Below are 15,144 nucleotides of genomic sequence, written 5' to 3' on the forward strand. Positions count from 1 at the left end.
CAGCAAACTAAAGTTGAACCCTTTTGCGATACAGACAGGCATACAAGGAATTGCTGGTGACGTTAAAAATATCAGACGTTTGCGTTCAGGTGCATTGCTCGTTGAGTGCAACATAAGACAACAGACAACTAACCTGATGTGTACCACCACATTCGTCGGCATTCCAGTATCGGTATCTCCGCATAGGACACTTAACACAAGCAAAGGAATCATCAGGGATAGAGGTGGATTATGTCTGAATTTGATATTGTGTCAGAAATGAAAGATCAAGGGGTTACATATGTTAAGCGTTTTACAACACGTAAAAACCAGGAGACCATTCAGACTAATACGTACCTGCTTTCATTTTCCTCTCCAACAGCTCCCAGATCAGTAAAGGCAGGCTATTGTCACATCAATGTAGACACCTATATACCCAATCCTTTAAGGTGTTTTAAATGCCAGAAGTTTGGTCATGGTGTTGGTACTTGCATATTGCCTGTTGTGTGTGCTCACTGTGATGAGAAGACACACACAACAGAAGATTGTGACAGTGATTTTAAAAAATGCACCAACTGCTCAGGCGACCATTCTTTATTTTCTAAACAGTGTCCTATTTGGAAAGAGCAATCTTTCACACAGTGAGCACACACAACAGACAATGTGCAGGTATTTACACCGCGTCCATATTTCTGGCATTTAAAACATCTGAGTGGGGTGGGGATGTACGTTTCAACTTGGATATTGCAGTAACCAGCCTTCACTGATTTGGGAGCATTTGGCGATGAAAAAGAAAACAGATAGGTATTTGTTTGGAATGTTTCATTGTTTTTTTCGGGTTGAAAAGCGCTTCACATACAGCACACCTTGATCTTTCATTTCACATGCTATATCAAGTTCGGTCATGTCAGCAAACAATCGATCCCGATCTCTGATGACACCTTTACTCGTGTTCAAGGTCTTGTGAGCAAAGACAGTGACCGGAATACCCACAAAAGATTCAATACTTATCAAGTTGGTTGCTTGTTGTTTCTTGCTGCACTCAGTTAGTAAGGCACCCGAACGTAAGCGTCTAATGTTCTTAAAATCCCCAGCAATACCTTGAATGCCCTTCCACACTGCGAAAGGGTTCAACTTCAATGGTGTCTTGTCAGGAGTCTCAATAACGAGGAAACGTGGCCAATACTCAATCGATAGAGACGGTCTATGATCATCATCAACAGGATCAATTGCAAGTGGACGTTTTGTTTTGTTTTGTTTGTTTTTTTTGGGGGGGGGGGGGTATTTCAGTAGCCATGATTGGTGTCATATGGTTCATCATCCGAGCTCCCCACCCACCACGGAGTATCACCAGGACAGCGCTAAAGCAAGCGGGCCTCCACCTTGCAGCACCAAGGATACCCGGATGATATACTCCAATAGAAGAATTATTAGAAATTAATCTACCAGATTGGCCCATGAGCCATCGCCTTCTGGCATAAGACTCTAGGCAAAGTTCATATTATCATAATTTACAGTCAAACAAGTTACAAATCACCAGTATTGCCAAGGCCGAAATTTAAAACAATTCCAAATCAAATATGTGCAATGGCAGATAGACAGTGCATGCACAGGGCTTGGCATGACCAGCCGATTGATAGAATCGGGCCCATTCAACCACCCGTTTAGGTGAAGTAAGGGCCAAAGTGGCGTGTTGGGCAAATGGAAAGCAGTTAAAAGCCCAAATGCCCTCAACCACCAGGTTCCCGTCCTCCACCGACACGGGACGCAACCCACGGCAAACAGGTTGCCCAATTTAGTCGCCTTTTACGACAAGCAATGGGGTGCTGTGGACACATTCTGTCCCGGGTCCACATGGGAGAAGAGCACTTAGCGTTACCCAGCACCCACCACGAGGAGGTGGCTCTTCATGGGTGCCATAAATAATCGACTTTTTTGGAACTTGGAAACAAATAATCTCATAACAGATCTACAGTGTGGTAAAAACAGAAGTACTGTCGACCACTTAGTGCGACTGGAATCATTTGTTAAAAACGCTATAATTAATAAACAACACGCTGTGTCTATTTTTTTTTATTTTGAAAAAGCATATGACACAACCTGGAAATATGGTATTTTGAGAGATTTACATGACTTTGGTTTGCGAGGTCGTTTGCCTGAATTTAATGCCAACTTTTTAAATGACAGACAATTCCAGGTCCGTGTGGGTTCTACCCTGTCTCATCATTACAATCAGGATCAGGGTGTTCCACAAGGCAGTATTTTGTCTGTCACTCTTTTTAGCATCAAGATCAACAGTTTATCAAAAGTTTTAAACAATTCAATTGATGGATCGTTATTTGTGGATGATTTTAATATTTCTTGTCGTGGTAAAAACATGCATACTATTGAACGGCAATGTGTTTAAACAAGATTAATAAGTGGTGTCTTGAAAACGGCTTTCAATTTTCTAAATGCATACATTTTTGTCGGAAATACAAACCACATAAAGACCCTGAACTGTCTCTAGATAGAAGGCCATTAAAGATGTGAGGGAAGCCAAGTTCTTGGGTCTTATCTTTGATTCACATTTAACGTTTTTACCACATATTAAATCACTTAAAACTAAATGCCTGAAAGCTCATGACGTTGAAAGTGGTTTCAAATTTAAAATGGGGAGGGGATCAAGCTACCCTTCTCCATCTCTATCGATCACTCGTTCGCTCTAAACTTGATTATGGCTCCATCGTCTATGCTGGAGCCTGCAAAAACAATCTTAAACTTCTTGATTCTGTCCATCATCAAGGTCTAAGACTTTGTCTTGTGTCCTTCAGAACTTCACCTACTGACAGTCTTTACGTTGAGGCTGATGAACCATCTCTTGCACAACGCCGTATCAAATTATCTTTACAATATATCTCAAAACTATACTCTAACGAGTCTAACCCTGCATTTAACTGTGTCTTCAATCCTCTTTATGAGGATTTGTATAGCAAAAAGTCTTCTCTTGTTCCACCTCTTGGGCTCAGAATAAAGCCGTTTATTGCTGCTGCTGGTGGTATTGAGCTGGACGATATGGCTCCTTTCCGTCTTCTTTCCTCTCCCCCTTGGCAGGCCACAAGTTGACCTAACATTAACTACATTTAAAAAATCAGAAACGAATGAATTACAGTATAGACAAGAATATAATCAATTGAAAAATACATGTAACAATTACAAATCCTTATTTACAGATGGGTCCAAGGACGGTGGCGCAGTTGCTTGTGCTACTGTCATTGGATCCAGAACAATATCTTCTAGATTACTAGAGAATAGTTCTATTTTTACAGCAGAAGCTAACGCCATATCAGCAGCTCTTAAATATATTCAAAGACATCCGAAACGTAAACAGTTCTTGCCTTCAGGCGATTAAAAATATTTCTTGTAAACATCCACTTTTAATTGAAATTATTGAACTGTATAATACTCCTGCTACTGGCCAATAAGACATCGTCTTTTGTTGGTTACCCAGCCACGTAGGCATTTCTGGGAATGTGATGGCCGATCTTGCTGCCAAGGCAGCACTCAACAAATCTGTGACACCACTTCTTCTTCCATATTCAGATTACAAAGCTTGCATTGGAACATATATCCGTGATCTGATGCAGAACAAGTGGGACACTCAAATAGGTATCAATAAATTACAGGAAATAAAACCGTATATTGGCTACACCTACTTGGGTTGTCAGTGCAGATTTGAGGACGATGTCGTATTGGCCACACAAGATATACACATAAATATTTGCTTAAAGGTGAGGATCCTCCGTTTTGTATCCCTTGTGATGGGAGAATCACAGTCAAGCATATCCTGCTTGACTGTGTAGAGTATTCCATCACAAGGGATCAGTATTTTCATTCACGAACTCTGAAGGATCTTTTTAATAACACAAGCTCTCATTTAATCATTGCATTTTTAAAAGAATTAGATTTATTTACAGAATTGTAAATATATAAATATTTTATTATTGGAAGTTTAAATTCATAACTGTGCTTGTTAGTGGCTGTATCCTCAAAGGGGGTTGAAGTACTGTAAAACTATTTTCCTCCTGAGAGGGTACGTACGTCCACAAACATCAAAGTAAATTCAAACTTTCCACGTTTTTAATCGTAGCATAAGTGTCTTTTTATTTGCATGGCTAGAATTTCCAAAATGCTGACGGCTGAGGGGATGATGTAAATCCAGCTTGGGTTCATGCAGGTAGCAAAGGTACTGTAAGTCCCCATGGTCCCTAGCATGGTGATCTACCTTCGGTTGTTAGCAGTCTATAGCCCATTTTTATCTTGTATTGTCCTCTATAGATAAATTGTTTTAGGTATAGTTACTAGTTTTATATTCTCATCTGTGATATTCTAGTTGTTTTACTGTCCTTCGTTGACAGTTTGTATAATAGATATATATTTCATTTCAGTTTTAAATGCTCTCGTCACGATATGGCTGAGATATTGCCGATGTGACGTTAAATATTAACTCACTCACTCACTCACTCACTCACTCAGACAGTAAACTCCTAGTGAGAACACATGAAATAGAAACTCACACTTTTATGTGTCCCTGTTTCCCGTGACGAAAATAGTGAGATAAGCAACATAAACAGAGGCAGAGTATGAACTACTTTGGATTTTGCTTAATTTCTGATATTGTAAACACAGCGATCATCATTATTGCCTAAATCTGCATGGATAAATGTCATATCTTCAATTATTTTTTGGTGTTAACATATCACTATACGTTGATCTTCTTGTATGAAAAGAATTCTCTATTGAAGTCTTTCACGTGTTCAGATATTGCTTTTGTTGGACATAATATCAAAGTAAACACAAGGCCGGTTTCAATGGCCCTTTGCCAGCAATTATGTTGCAAACTGCTCGTCAGTACTGCATAGTGTTTTTTTTATTATTGCGTTTATTAGAGTTAACGATTTTGTCGCATAATATACGCACAGGCGAAATCAATATGCCCCAAGACACGTTTTACAGTGTCACTTTTTAACCAGAAGTCAAAATTAGCATTCAAAGCATTTCATGAATTATTCTTGCCCGAGGTTAAGATTTCGCAATGTTTCCAATAGAAATCATACGAATCATTTAATTTCTTGAGTTATCGATGAATGTTTATGGCAAGTTTTTATTTTGAAATGTTATTCATTAGGGAAATTACATTTTTAAAGCAACTGCAAGTATGATTAGTTATTAACATGGTTTTTATAGTGGAGTTCATTAAGGTATTTCAGGTCCATATCACCCATTAATATTTCTGCTTTAAGACTTCGTTTCGACACTTTCACACTAAGGTCAAAGTCAAAACGGGTTACTGTGTGGTCATAAAGGCAGAGAATGATTGTCGTTGCAACAGATTGTAACCGGTATCTCCCAACTAACTGTCAGATCTCAAGGTAGTAATCTTCTAGTGGATTCTCGCTGTGTTAGTATTTCAGTGGTATCAAGCAAATATTTGGTCAACAGACACCAGACATGATTTTTCACATTCAGAAACCATCAGACTCAAAGACTTCGTACTGAACGAGATTTGCAAATGAAACAATTTTTTCTAACGCCGCCCCCAATGTGATCCATAATCATATACACGAACTGCATTTTAAGACAAAAAATACAGTTGTAAGAAATAAGTTCGTGAATTGCCAGTTCCCAGTGCTGATACCTAAACAACTGGAACAGCAAAGCAAGAGACTGACATGAGTGGAGAGTCAACACTACACTTGTCAATAACAAACATTGATGACCCGTAAAGATCACTGAAATTGTTAAAGTGTCACTTTTCATCTAAAACATGAAATCGTCGGGAGCACTGACGACTGTTTCGAACAGCACAGTGTTTAGAAAACATAATTGCCTTATGAGAAATTATTGTCTGCAGTTGAATTGAAGAAGTGTGCATGTTTGCGTTTGTAGTTTTCAGGTGCAAGAACTTACAGTAGTGGTCCGACGCTTGTTGGCTTCCATTGCATTTACTCGAGGGGAGTCATTGGACTTACTGTGTACATTAAAACTGGGTTTTAGGGATGAATGCACATTAAGAAAAGTTAGTGAGTGAGTGAGTTAATATTTAACGTCACATCTGTAATATCTCAGCCATATCGTGACGAGAACATTTATCAGTGAGTGAGTGAGTAATTATATATATATATATATATAAAATACGTGAAACAATCTAAAACTGTTGACGAAGAACAACAAAAACCACTAGTATATCACAGACATTCATTTAAAATGATATCTATAACAGTTTAATTACTGAGGACATTACAACATAAAAACGGGCTATAGATTGCCAACAACTGAAGGTAGATCACCATACTGGGTACCATGGGGACTTACAGTACATTTGCTTCCTGCATAGTCCCCAGCTGGATTTACACAGTCCCTTCAGCCGTTAGCAATTTCGTCATAACTAGCCATACATTAAAATTACACGTGTGCTAGGAGTAAAACAGTGGAAAGCTCTAATTTACTTCAAATGTTATGGGACTTACGTACCCTCTCGGGAGGACAATACTTTTACTGTACTTTAACCCCCCTTGAGGATACTGCCACTAAAAATCTCAGTTACTAACTGAAACTTCCATTCGTAATATACTTATCTATTTACAGCCCAGATAACAAATATAACTCTTTGAAAAAAGCAATAATTAAATGAGAACTATGATTGATAAAAAGACCCTTCAAAGTTCGTGATGTAAAATATTTATCCCTTGTGATGGAATATTCTACACAGTCAAGCAAGACATGCTTGACTGTGATTCGTTCATCTCAAGGGATACAAAGCGGAGGATCTTCACCTTTGAATAGATATCGATGTGTATACCTGGTGTGGCCAATACGGCATCGTAGTATGATGGCCTCCTCAAATCTGGAGTGACAACCCGAGTAGGTGTAACCAATATAGGGTCTTATTTCATGTAATTTATTTATACCTACTTGAGTGTCCCGCCTCTTCTGCATTATGTCCCGGATATAAGATCTGATAACAGCTTTATAATCAGTGTATGGAATAAGAAGTGGTGTTACAGATTTGTTCAGCGCTGCCTTGGCAGCAAGATCGGCCATTGTGTTCCCAGTAATACCAACGTGGCTGGGTAACCAACAAAGGACGGTGTCGTACTGGCCAGTAGCAAGATCATTATGTAATTTAATAATTTCTATTAAAAGTGGATGTTTACATGATAGGTTTTTAATCGCCTGAAGGCATGTAAGAGAGTTTGAATAGATTATATATTGTTGATGCTTAGGGTGTCTTTGAATATATTTAAGAGCCGTTCATGTGGCATTTGCTTCAGCCCTGTAAATTGAACTGCCATCAGGTAATCTTGAAGATAGTGTTTTAGATCCAATGACAGTGGCACAAGCCACTGTGCCGCCGTCCTTCGATCCGTCCGTAAATGCGGATTTGTAATTGCAATATTTATTTTTAGTTGATTATATTCTTGTTTATATTGTAATTCATTAGTTTCTGATTTTTTAAATGTAGTCAGTGTAAGGTCCACTTGTGGCCTCACCAACTACCAGGGAGCAGCAGCAGAAAGGAAAGGTTTCACTCTTAGTCCAAGAGGCGGAACAAGGGAAGACTTCTTGTTCTACAAATCTTCATACAGAGGTTTAAGGACACAGTTAAATGCAGGGTTTGACTCGTTGGAATATAATTTTGTTATATACTGTAAAGATAATTTTATACGGCGTTGTTTAAGGGGTGGCTCATCAACCTCAACGTAGAGGCTGTCGACGGGTGAAGTTCGAAACGAGCCAAGACAAAGTCTTAGACCTTGATTGTGAACAGAATCTAAAAGGTTTAGGTTGCTTTTGCAGGCTCCACCATAGACGATGGAGCCGCAATCAAGTTTTGAACGTATCAATGATCGATAAAGTTGCAGGAGGGTAGCTTGATCCCCTCCCTACTTACAATAAGAGTGTGGGTGTGAGTTAATATTTAACGTCACATCGGCAGTGTTGCAGCCATATCGTGACGAGAGCATTCTTAAAAAAGAATCTATGTATATCATAAAAAACCTGTCGAAGGACAATAAAACAACTAGAATATCACAATAAGAAATAAAACTAGCGTGAAAAGTTAAAATCATTTTCCCTATTCAGACAATACAATATAAAAACAGGCTATATAGATCACCAACATCTGAAAGTAGATCACCATACTAGGGGCCATGGGGACTTACAGTACTTCTGCTACCTGCATGGTCCCTAGCTGGATTTACACCATCCTCTCAGCTGCTGGTGATTGTATGCAGGATTAGCCACAAATTAAAATGACAGAAATACTACGGCTAAGAAAAAAGGGAAGATCAAATTTGACTTCAAATGTTTTGGGACTTATGTACCTTCTCAGGAGGACAATAATTTTACAGTGCTTTAACCCCCCTCGAGGATACAGCCACTAACACTCTAAGTTACTTATTCAAACTTCCTAGCATAAAATACTTATCTATTTACAATTCATTTAGCAAATCTAATTCTTTTAAAAATGCAATCATTAAATGAGAGCTAACAGAATTATAAAGATCCTTCAAAGTTCGTGAATTAAAATATTTATCCCTTGTGATGGAATATTCAACACAGTCAAGCAGGACATGCTTGACTGTGATTCTTTCATCACAAGGGATACAAAACGGAGGATCTTCATCTTTTAATAGATAATCGTGAGTATACCTCGTATGGCCAATGCGACATCGTCGCATAATAAGTTCCTCAAATCTGGACTGACAACCCAAGTAGGTGTAACCGATATTAGGTTTTATTTCATGTAATTTATTTATACCTACCTGGGTGTCCCACTTCTTTTGCATCAGATGACGGATATACGATCTTATTGTAGCTTTATAATCTGAGTATGGAATAAGAAGTGGTGTCACAGATTTGTTGAGTGCTGCCTTAGCAGCAAGATCCGCCATTGTGTTACCAGAAATGCCTACGTGACTAGGTAACCAGCAAAGGACGATGTCGCACTGGCCAGTGGCAAGATTATTATACAATTCAATAATTTCTAGTAAAAGTGGATGTTTACAAGAAATATTTTTAATAGCCTGAAGGCACGAAAGAGAGTCTGAATAGATTATATACTGTTTACGTTTAGGGTGTCTTTGTATGTATTTAAGAGCTGTTAGTATGGCGTTAGCTTCTGCTGTAAAGATAGAGCTATTATCTGGTAATCTAGAAGATATTGTTCTGGATCCAATGACAGTAGCACAAGCCACTGCACCACCATCCTTGGACCCATCTGTAAATAAGGATTTATAATTGCTATATTTATGTTTTAGTTGATTATATTCTTGTTTATATTGTAATTCATTAGTTTCTGATTTTTTCAATGTGGTTAATGTTAGGTCCACTTCGGGCCTAACCAACTGCCAAGGAGGAGAAGAAAGAAGACGGGAGGGAGCTATGTTTTCCAGCCCAATGCCGGCCGAAGAAAGAAATGGTTTAATTCTGTGTCCTAGAGGTGGAACAACAGAAGATTTTGTATTGTATAAATCCTCGTAAAGGGGATTGAAAACACAGTTATAGGCAGGGTTAGATTCATTAGAGTATAATTTAGTAATGTATTGTAAAGCTAACTTAATACGGCGCTGCTCAAGAGATGGTTCATCAGCCTCAACGTAGAGACTGTCAATAGGTGAAGTTCTGAAGGAACCAAGACAAAGTCTTAGACCTTGGTGATGGACAGAATCTAATAGTTTCAGGTTGCTTTTACGGGCTCCACCATATACGATTGAGCCATAATCAAGTTTTGAGCGGACGAGTGATCTATACAAGTGAAGGAGGGTAGTCTGATCCCCTCCCCACTTTGAATTAGAAACAACCTTTAATAAATCGAGTGCCTTCAAGCATTTGGTTTTAAGGGATTTAATATGGGGCAAAAAGGTCAAATGTGAATCAAAAACAAGTCCGAAGAACTTAGCCTCCTTGACAACCTTGATAGGGTTGCCACTTAGAAATAGTTCTGGGTCTTTATGAGGTTTATATTTACGGCAGAAATGTATACAATTGGTTTTTGATTTAGAAAATTTGAAGCCATTTTCAAGACACCATTTATCTATTTTGTTCAAACACAGCTGCAGTTGCCGTTCAATAGTATGCATATTTTTCCCCCGAGAAGAAATATTAAAATCATCCACAAATAACGATCCATCAATTGAATCGTTTAAAACTTTTGATAAACTATTTATCGTTATACTAAAAAGAGTGACAGACAAAATACTGCCTTGTGGGACACCCTGATCCTGATTGTAATGATCAGAGAGGGTTTCACCCACTCGGACATGAAAGTATATGTCATTTAAGCTGGAAATAAATTGGGGCAATCGACCTCGCAGTCCAAAGTCATGCCATATTTCCATGTAGTGTCATAGGCATTTTCTAAATCAACAAATATAGACACTGCATGTTGTTCATTAAGTATAGTGTTTTTGACAAATGATTCTAAACGCACTAAGTGGTCAATGGTACTTCTGTTTTTAGGAAAACCACACTGAATATCTGTTATGAGGTTATTGGTCTGTAAGTACCAAACTACTCTATTGTTTATCATGCGTTCCATGGTTTTGCAAACGCAGCTTGTGGGAGAAATTGGTAGATAATTTGAAGGATCAGTATGGTCACGTCCAGGTTTAGGGATTGGGACTACTATAGTATCGCCTTGAAGAATTTTCCCGAAGTCCAAGTGTCATCAAATATATTTAAAAGGGTTTCTAAACAGAATTCTGGCAAGTGTTTAAGGAGTTGTAAATGATCAGCTGCTGTAGCAGTATCATGAGCTTGTTCAAGAGCTGTATGAAGCTCATGAATAGAGAACATTTCATTATAATCTTCACCACTATTTGAACTGAACTTTTTAGCTTTCTTTTCTTGCTGTTTTTAAAAAAATATTTTTTGAATTCAGGTACATAATTTGAAGAAGAAGAGTGTTTGGTTAGGGTTTCGCCAAGTTTATTTGCGATATCTGATTGGTTAGTCAATAGCTGATCACCATGTTGAAGATGCTGAATGCTGGATTTAGTGCCCTTACCTTTGATTTTCTGAATCATGTTCCATACCTTTGATATCAGTGTACGTGCTTTGATCTCTGACACGCACATTCGCCAAGAATGGCGTTTACGTTGCTTGAAAGTACGCCGAACTTTGGCATTAAGAATTGTATATTTGTTCAAATCATGGACCATAGCTATAGGATGACGACGGAAATAATGTTCAGCCTTTTTCCGTGCCTTCCGTGCCTGTTTGCAATCATCGGTGAACCACGGTTTTGTAATGTGTGGAGTTGCAGTGGACTTAGGGATACACGTATTGGCTATGTTCTTCACCTCATCAGTAGAACACTTTATAGCGTCAGCAACATCAGTGAAAAGTACAGGTTTAAGTTTGTCAGCACAGGGAGTTTCATATAAAGGCCACTTAGCCTTCTTAAAATTCCATCTGGATGACGGAGGAACATCAGAAGGGGTTACAGGATTTCGATCTGTGGGAAAGTGGTCACGTCCACAAAGGTCGTCATGGACGGACCATTCAAATTCATTCAGGAGGATTGAGTCAGTGACAGATACATAAAGACTAGAATAAGTACCATTCCCAGGACGTAGATAAGTGTGTGAGCCGTCGTTATAGATGCACAAATCATTATCTGAAATGAACTCTTCAAGTAACTTTCCTTTTTTGCTTGTATGCACACTACCCAATAGTGAGTTATGACCACTGAAATCACCCATAATGATGCAGGGTTTTGGAAGTTGGTCGTAAGGTGCTTGAAGATCAGTTAATTGAAGTAACGATGTTGGAGGAATGTAAAGAGAGCACAAAGTAAAAACAGTGTACAGAGTTATTCTAACAGCAACAGCCTGAAGATTGGTATGAAGTAAAACAGGGCTATAAATCACACCCTGTCGGACTAAAATGGAAGATCCACCAGTAGCTTTAGTCCCTGGTGGGGAGAAGAAATGGCAGGTACTGTACGGACGTAAATCAATGTTATCAGTTTCTTTAAGGTACGTCTTCTGTAGACATATTGCTGATGGCTTATAATCTTGTATCAATAAATGCAAATCATTGACATTGGTTCTAAGACTTCTGCAATTCCATTGAATGATTGAACTAGAAACGCTCATGTTAAAGGTGGTTGTACAGGGATCTGTGTTTCACTTTTCTAGGCGACTTACTGGTGTTGCGCCGATGAGGGAGAGGATATACATCCATGTCCTCTAAGGTTTGAAAACGATTCTGTATACGATCAGAACGATTAGAATAGTCAGTTCTTTTGGTCAGAGTTTTCAAATCAGACGATGGTTTTGGTACCGACTGCAGGTTCACTGTCATTGGCGAGGGTGAGACAACTGTAGATGAATCATCCGTTTGAGATGAAGAACTAGACGACAGTCGATGAGGTGTAGTCAGGATCGGAGTAGAGGATTTAATCCATGTATAATCAGTTTGACAACAAGCTGACTGATATGAAACCGGTCTAGAAATTGGAGTTGAGGCTGAAGCAGCAGCTGCATAAGATGGGCCTGGTTTTTCAAGAGCTAGTACAAGCTTCCTTGCTTTCAAACAAGAGACATTACGTTTATGTGTTATTTTCGAGTTCCCATGTAGGGCATGTTCTGGACGACGAAGTTTACACACGCTGGAGGTTTATCACTGAGTTTGCCATCTTCACAGGTGCCTCCACATAGATGACAAGCAACCGGGCTGCGGCATGATTTAGAGTCATGGCCATATTTCTGACATCTGTAGTATCTCAGAGGATTTGGAATGTAAGCATTAACCCTTAAGTGACGATAACCAGCCTTCAATGATTCCGGACGTGTTGAAGACCAAACGTAAATAAATAGGTATTGGTCTCTAAGATGTCATTTTCTCTTTTGGAAGTGAACCGCTTAACAGCAGTTACACCTTGTGAACATAATTCTGAAAGAATGTCCTTCTCATCCGTATCTGAAAGGCAACGTCCCACATCACGGACAATGCCTTTACAAATATTGAGTGTCCTGTGAGGGGACACCTCTACAGGAACATTAGCCAGTGATTTGGTTGAAGGAAATATTTGTGACTGACTTTTCTTTTTACACTCGATCAGAAGAGATCCAGAACGTAGCTTCTTGATTTCCTTGACATCACCTGCCAAACCTTCTATACCCTTTGAAATGGCAAAAGGATTCAATTTTAGTGGACCATCGTTTGGTGCTAACATGACCAAAAAGCGTGACCAATGATCAGGAGTTAGGAGAACTTCTTGAATTTCATCCTCAGAAGCCTGACAACTAATCTTTTGGACAAATATAGCTATTGTAATAATACAAGACGCTATTATGGATGACAACTTCTTTAATTCTTTTAACACGACGTTTCAAGGCTAACTCTTGCCCCTTTGTCAGGTGGATAATGAGCATAGGTAACATTGCAGAATATATATAGGTATACATGAAGCCAGTGAGGTAAGATGTATATACAAACACATAAATGTAGTTAGGTATATACAATCACAGAGGAGAGATGAAAGGGAGGAATGTTTTAACAGTACATGGTTGTTTACACAGCTGATAGATTGAGAGTCTATGAGTCCTTGTTGACACACCAGGCAGAGGGTAGGTACACGCCTTGATCTCTATTGATCTGAGGCTCAAATCTTCAGATGTTGATTGCTTCCCAAAGCTTCCTACTACGCCAATCACTGATGTTGGAAGCCAGGATCTCGGTATTTTTCCAGTCGATGGAGTGGTTTGGATAGTTGACGATGTGTTCAGAGAACATGTACTGTTAAAACATTCCTCCCTTTCATCTCTCCTCTGTGATTGTATATACCTAACTACATTTATGTGCTTGTATATACATCTTACCTCACTGGCTTCATGTATACCTATATATATTCTGCAATGTTACCTATGCTCATTATCCACCTGACGGAGGGGCAAGAATTAGTCTTGAAACGTCGTGTTAAAAGAATTAAAGAAGTTGTCATCCATAATAGCGTCTTGTATTACCTCACCAACTTCTAAATGCCTTTGAAGAATTTCAAATATAGCTATTCATGTCATATTTACTGGAGTATACCACCCCTGTATCCCTGGTGTTAGCATCCTGGAGATCCGGTGCAAATTGACACCGTCCTTGTTGACACTCCATGGTGGGTGGGGAGCAGGGGTGCTGAATTCGTATGTTATACCATGTCTCAATACAATTCACCTGGTTCCTGCAAAGCAAATAAACGCAGACATGTAGATGTGCTCTCGTCTGATGAGGAGGTCGTTCCAGAGATTTCTGATTCTTGTCCACGGTTTATCACAGTTGCATTAGTTGATGGAAGTCCATTAAAACTTAACCCGTTTGCTATCTCACTGGGCATTAGAGGTGTCTGTGGAGATGTTAAGAATGTCACACGACTACGGACTGGTGCCTTACTATTGGAGTGTTTAAGGAAACAACAATCAGTCAATCTGTTGGGCTTACAACAATTTGTAAATACTCCCGTTGTTGTTTCAGTGCACAAGACACTGAACACGAGCAGAGGCATTGTGAGAGATGTTGCTCGCTGTCTTTCTGATATGAGCGAGGAGGAAAATGCTGTTGAATTAAAAGCTCAAGGAGTCACACATGTAAAACGTTTTTCCAGAAAAGCACAAGATGGTGCTTTTGTGATAACGTTCATTATCAACTCCTGAAGCACTTACCAGAATCATGTTTAGAAACGTTCTTAAACATTTTTGATGATATTGGACGTCTGGAAACTTTCCCTCGTCTTGGCGCGATACTATAATTGTTCAAATTCCTAAACCTGGACGTGATCATACTGATCCTTCCAATTATAGGCCCATTTCACTAACTAGCTGCGTTTGCAAGACCATGGAACGCATGATAAATAATTGACTTGTTTGGTACTTGGAAACCAATAACCTAATAACAGACATACAGTGTGGTTTCCGTAAAAACAGAAGTACTATCGATCATTTGGTGCGTTTGGAGTCTTTTGTTAAAATGCCATAATTAATAAACAACACGCAGTGTCAGTCTTTTTCGATTTAGAAAAAGCATATGACACGACATGGAAACATGGGATTTTAAAAGATTTACATGATTTTGGATTACGAGGCGGTTTGCCTCAGTTTATATCCAACTTTTTAAATGACAGGCAGT

Source organism: Haliotis asinina, chromosome 16 (genome assembly GCF_037392515.1).
Source record: "Haliotis asinina isolate JCU_RB_2024 chromosome 16, JCU_Hal_asi_v2, whole genome shotgun sequence".
Classification (NCBI taxonomy): domain Eukaryota; kingdom Metazoa; phylum Mollusca; class Gastropoda; order Lepetellida; family Haliotidae; genus Haliotis; species Haliotis asinina.